The sequence below is a fragment of the Phaethon lepturus genome, unplaced genomic scaffold, assembly GCF_000687285.1.
Source record: "Phaethon lepturus isolate BGI_N335 unplaced genomic scaffold, ASM68728v1 scaffold38212, whole genome shotgun sequence".
NCBI lineage: Eukaryota > Metazoa > Chordata > Aves > Phaethontiformes > Phaethontidae > Phaethon > Phaethon lepturus.
Window position 1 is genome coordinate 13,388 of NW_010523279.1, and position 5,794 is coordinate 19,181.

The window sequence follows — 5,794 nt, forward strand, 5'->3', positions numbered from 1 at the left end:
GGAAACAGGCAGAGGGTTTTTTTCTGAACTGTGTGGAATTTGGGGAAGAAAATGGTTTGCACGCAAAGAGGCACTAACTGCCCTTTCTGCCCCTTTGCAGAAAACACTGTCCTGCACTTTGCCAGTGAGCTCAGGAGGAGCAGTTCAGTGCTGGCTACATCCCAGGAGATGAATACAGATTAAGTCTTAAGAGATCAAAGGGAGCACCCTTTGAGGAGCTGTGAGGGGAAGGGATTTCTCTTTTTCATTAGTGCCTGGTTGTCAAGCCTTTTTTTAGCCTAGCATCTGAGTTCCTGGTATATCCGGGGCTTTGCAAAGCCAACGCTTTCCTCCATCCATCTGCCTGTGAACCACCACTGGCCCCATGGACAGGGGGTACCTGAATGTTTCCATTTCTCCCGTATGTCTCTGTTCCTCTCAAACTCCTGCCAGCCTGTTTATCTCACAGTTTTGAAGAGAAAATTGCCAGCTTGACACCTGTCAGGTTTAACTGATCTCCTGTTGCTTGGAGGGAGGCACTACAGCCTTACGGCCCTGACTGCACAGACTCTGCTCGCCAGGGGAAATGTCTCCATCCCTCGAGGAACGAAACGTTTTATTTCCCATCTCCCAGCCTCATCTCATTGTCCTGCTGTAGCTCCCAGCCCTTTTGGTTACCACTTTACAATACTAATGAACAGTAACTTTCTGCTGGCACACAGTTTTGTCCATCCAAGGAGCTGATCCCACCATGAAACACTTATCCCCCGAGGTCCATCATTTCTCTGCTATGCAAATGAGTGACCTTCCCCACCGGCGAGACAGAGAGAAGTGAAATGACTTCAGCGAAGGTGTGCAGGGAACCAGGGGGAAGGCTCAGGGGTGGACTTGGGAGATCCAAACCCTTATCTTGCTTACCAGAGCACACTCCTGCCTGCGGGATATATACAAACACACGCTTGCTGTTACCATCCCCAGCAGGTGCCTTTCCATGGGTCTGGCGCATACCCCTTCCTCTGCCCACCCTGAATCTGCAGAATCTGGAGGACACTTAATTCTGGCTTAGCCAAGGAGGAGATAGGAGAAGGAGCAAGAAGCAGGAGGGGGAAACAGTCCAGCTGCTGCCAGCTGTGCGAGGTCCACAGCTGTTGATATGAATGCTGCAGCTGTTTGGGATTATGAATGGATACTGGAGTGGGAATGCAAAAAAATGCCGAGTCTGAATGGCTCGAGTAAACACGGCAGAGCAGTCCAGAAATAATGGCATGGGAGCTTTATAATAGGAAAGAATCATAATTAAATAGAAATTAGCTACTGAAATGGTCACTTCCTGGGGTTTCATTGATGTCCGATTAACTTAACTATTAATTTGCATAAGCAATAAATGTTTAATTATGTTATTAATATATTTGAGTTGAGGAGCTTATGGGGTTTTATAATTGGCATTTAACTAGATAGTTCCAGCATATTAACTGATGTTTTATAGCTCCACGCGAGGTTTCCCAATTATAACTGACCTAAAAATTTGCTTGGAGGACCTGCCTTGAAAGTCTTACCTGAGCAACAGAATAGGGGGAGCTGAAGAGGAGGATGTGTGGACCCCGTCCCCTCATTGAGGAATGTGCACAGGCAGCTCTGCACCCTCCACAGAGGCTTTGAGACCCCTCTACCCTCCCTAGGATGCTCTTTCCTTAAGGACCACAACCTACCCTGTGTTAGAGAGGGGGTCACCTCCCCTCTCTCAGCATTCAGCTGACTGCTGAGCCAAAAAGGCTGACACACAGCAGGGGATTAGGGTGGGGAGAAAGAGATTTAGAGATGGGGAAGGCTTGTCCTTGGGTTACAGCATGACCTTGTGACTGATCAGCTCTGGCAGCCTCTGGGACTCTGGATTTAACTCCCAGCCTTTGCTTGTTCTCCTGTTCCTCTGCTGCAGGTTGGCACCAGTTTCTTTCTCGACAGGGAGGCGTTAAGAAACATCCTTTAAAGTCCAGTTTCTGACTTACTGAAAAGGTGTACTCGGGCATTTTCTGCATTCTTCTTGGGTTGTGTTCTTTTTAAAAATACGGGTGCTTCAGCAGCGGTGCAGAGTATTGCAACGGCTGAATGACAATGTCCCGAGTCTATTAATGGGCTTCCTTACAAATCCACTGACCTCTGTCTCATCCAGGGACTGCTAAGGCACTGAGGTGGTCATTGTTTCTACGTGCCCTATGAAAGCATTGGGTAGCATCAGGCGCACCATCCCTCCTTGCGGACTATGTAGAAAGGTACCCACTGACAGTGATTCCCTCTTGACAGCTCCTTGAGACCTGTCAGTTAGCCATTCTTAATCTATTTTCTATCCCATCTCTACACTTACTTTGATGACATGACTGGTTTAGCATGCAAAAAATGACATTTTTGTTGACTGACAAGACCCATTTCCCACAAACCATGTAGACTGGTGTTGACTATATACCTGGCTTTTAAATATTTATTAACTGAAACCTGTGTTACCTTTTTCTTTGGTGCCAGAAAATCACCCTATAGTATTCAAGTCATTCTCTGTGTCCTCTTCCAGTCTGCTAAAATTTAACCTGTTACAATTTAACTATTTCAAGAAATAGCAAAAACTAAGAGCAGTGAATTAAGGATCTTCTCGGCTAAGTCTTTCAACCTATCTGTTTGCTTATAGTAAGTGGAGTATCCAAGGAGATGGTGTCCAGCAAGCTCCTCAGTCTTGTCGTCCTCAAACACATGGAAATTGTTTTGTCATCTCAGAAGCAACAAACAAATGTCTGTTGGTCTCCAGAGACAGATCATGAATAGTTATTCAAATCTTCTGCCTTTTCTGAATCATTATTGCCCCCTTGACCATATCCATCTGGTAAAGTGCCTATAAAAGTGCAGAAATTTTGTTTATTTCCATCGTATTCCCCAGGGTAGCCCTAGCTTTTGTATCAATTGCCTGTCCTTCACAGCTGCTTTCATACTGACTGATCTCTCTCTTTCCACCTTTTCCATTTCATCTATGTTGGACATGAGGGAAGCTAACAAATACCCAGATGAATAAGGCTACATGGCTAAATATTGGTGGTTACATGCTAAGGCAGAGCCCGTCCCACAGAGCTTGCAAGATATTTTTGAGAAGTTAGGAGGGAAGCTGTGTCTTTCATTGCCATTAACAGGAGGGAGAAACCAGGAAAAGGGTCAGGAACATAAAGTCTGAGTTGCCTTCTGCATCTCCGTCCCTCTCCTGGAGCAGGATTGAATGGGGGTAGCGAGGGACGTGCTGCAGCTGCTTTCACTAAGTCAGTGCAGGCACAGTGACTGCCCTGGCTTGGGAGAAGCGGATTCCACCCTTGGCGCTGTCAGTCAGGAATGTGCATGTGAGGAGCAGGAGGAGAGGCAGCAGCACTAGAGTCCAGGTCAGAGCCGCGTGAGCATCCAACAGCTTCGTTCTTGCGCACCACTCTAGAATGGCTGGCAGCTTCCCCCCTGCTCCAGGAGGCTGAAAAGTCGTTCTTTTGTCTGGACTGCAGCAGTTCTTGAGGGTATTTGGGAAGCTGTGGGAGGAAGAGAAGGGTGGGTGTGAAGAGGCACAGCAGCCTTGAGCCCTCCTTGCTGCTGCAGCTACCAGGGGACATAAGGGAACAGTAGCCCTGTCCACCTTTCCATTTGAACAGCTGCACTTTTGGCCAGATGACAGAGCAGCAGAGCAGTTCCTCCTTGCCCTGCTGCACATACCCTGTGTCTGCACCTAAGTCCCAGCAGTCCCCGTGCATAGGTGCAAACAGGGAGCTGATCTCATCCTTTGGGGACACCCAAGATACCGCTGCCTTGTGCTGTAAGCACCTTGGAGACAAGAGGAGACAAATACGGCCCAGGGCACATGGCCAAGCAAAGTGAGACGTTCCCAGGAGTGCTGCTGAAGATTGTTGAGCAAATTAACTCTATTAACGCAAATGATAAGAGTCTGAGCTGCAGTCCCTGTACCTTCTATCTGACAGAATTCATCTGGTGACTGCTTGTAATAGCATGACCTTAATGGACTCATCAAGGGAGCAAGGCTGTATCGCTGGCTAAACATGGATTTGGGACCATGCTGTGCTCTGGGCAGATAGAGAAAGCTGCTAAGATCAAGAGACACAGTCTGATGTAATGGGGTTCAGGATCTGGCCCCTTCATCCCTCCAGGAGAGGCAATTTCAAGTGTCATCACCTCCTCAAAACTACAGCAGAAGAAATAAATTACCAAAGGGATTTGATTGTTCATTACTCTGCTGAACTGCAAGGAAATGAAGCAGAACTAAAATTAAGGGCTGGGAGGCAGAGGAAACGTCAGATAACATTTCCCATCTTGTCCAGGGTCCATCTTCTCCCCAAAACAGGCTGAGGCACTCTCCATATTGCTGCACTGAGCTGATGAAGCCCCTGGTTCTGAGAAGGCAGGGGGGTCTATGGAGTTGGCCAAGCGGGGTGAAGAGAGGGCAGGGGTAGGTTTGTGCTGTATTTGTGTAGATGGGTTAGAGACAACGAGGTCATGTCTGCCCCCTCTTTGCTAGAGACACTGAGTAGCGCAGAGAGACAGGGACATCCCAGAATCTGGAGTTAATGCAGCCAGTTCTTGGCTGAGTGGGAAGCATGGGGATGTGGCGTGCATGTGCACGTACAGAGGGGCTCAGTTTCTGTGGGTGGACACTGCTGCAGATGACTGCTTGCTGCTGCACCCTCTGAACAACTGGCTCTTGCTGTTGCACAGTAATGACTTTGCTAAGATCTGTCCTTTCACACAGAGAAAAGGCTTCCTTCCTCAGCCCTCAAACGGTGTTCCCAAGTGCTGTTTAACAAGGGCTACACTTTGCTCCAGGACTGGAAGAAAAACCAGCCCAGTAAGATATATCTGCAGGAGAGCTTCCACTACAACAGCAACTCTGCAGAAGTCAGTCCTCATCTCTGCTGGATCCCATGGGGTTAACACACTGCTCCTAATGCTGCTATCCAAACCCCATCCTTGTTAGTGGCCAGCGGGAAGCATTGCAAGGGAAGGTCAGCAGGGGTTAAAGCCGCATTCCAGGCATGCTTTTGCAGCCAGCAGCTACTTAACCAGATGCTACTTAACCAAGGATGACTCTGCTGCTTCCCCTGCAGGAGAGGAAAGGGAGAAAGCTGGTCATACTGGAGAGAGCTGAGATGCCTCCACCCTTGGCGGGTGGCAAAGCAATTGCCCTTGCTGGAATGTGTGTGAAATCTCCACTAATATCAAGCACATCCATGTGGCCACTTGCAGCTGGGCATGCCCTTCAAAGCAGGCACCCCAGGGAGATCTGGGTCTGCACACCACACTGCCAAGCTCTCCCAAAACCTCATCAGAGACAGGCAAGTAGTTTGCAAAGTCTTTAAGTGCCAGTTGGGCTGGTAAAAATTACAGAGGAAAGCAAGGCAGGCAGAGGTCTTAAGGGGATGTTGTGATTAGTACCTAGACAGTGGGTCAGCCATGCTCCGAACGCACTCGGGACCCAGTCATCTGGAGGAGATGGAATTCCTCCAGAGAGGAATTAGAGAGCGGATATATCAGGTCACTCAGAGGGGCTTGGCAGTTGTGAGGGATTCCCACTTGTGGAAGGGAGAGGAAGAACAACGCAGAGCGCGGTCAGGAGCATTTGTTTGTTTAACCACCTTTGGCGGCACCGGCTTTTGGCCCCACTCAAAACACAGGCTCTTAGCGAGACCCTCCCGGCACCCCTTGGCTCAGACCAGGTGCAGCGAGGTGCAGCAGCAAGCGGCGCAGCCCCACGGGCGAGGTGAGCTGCCCGGCCTCGCTGGGGCCCGCC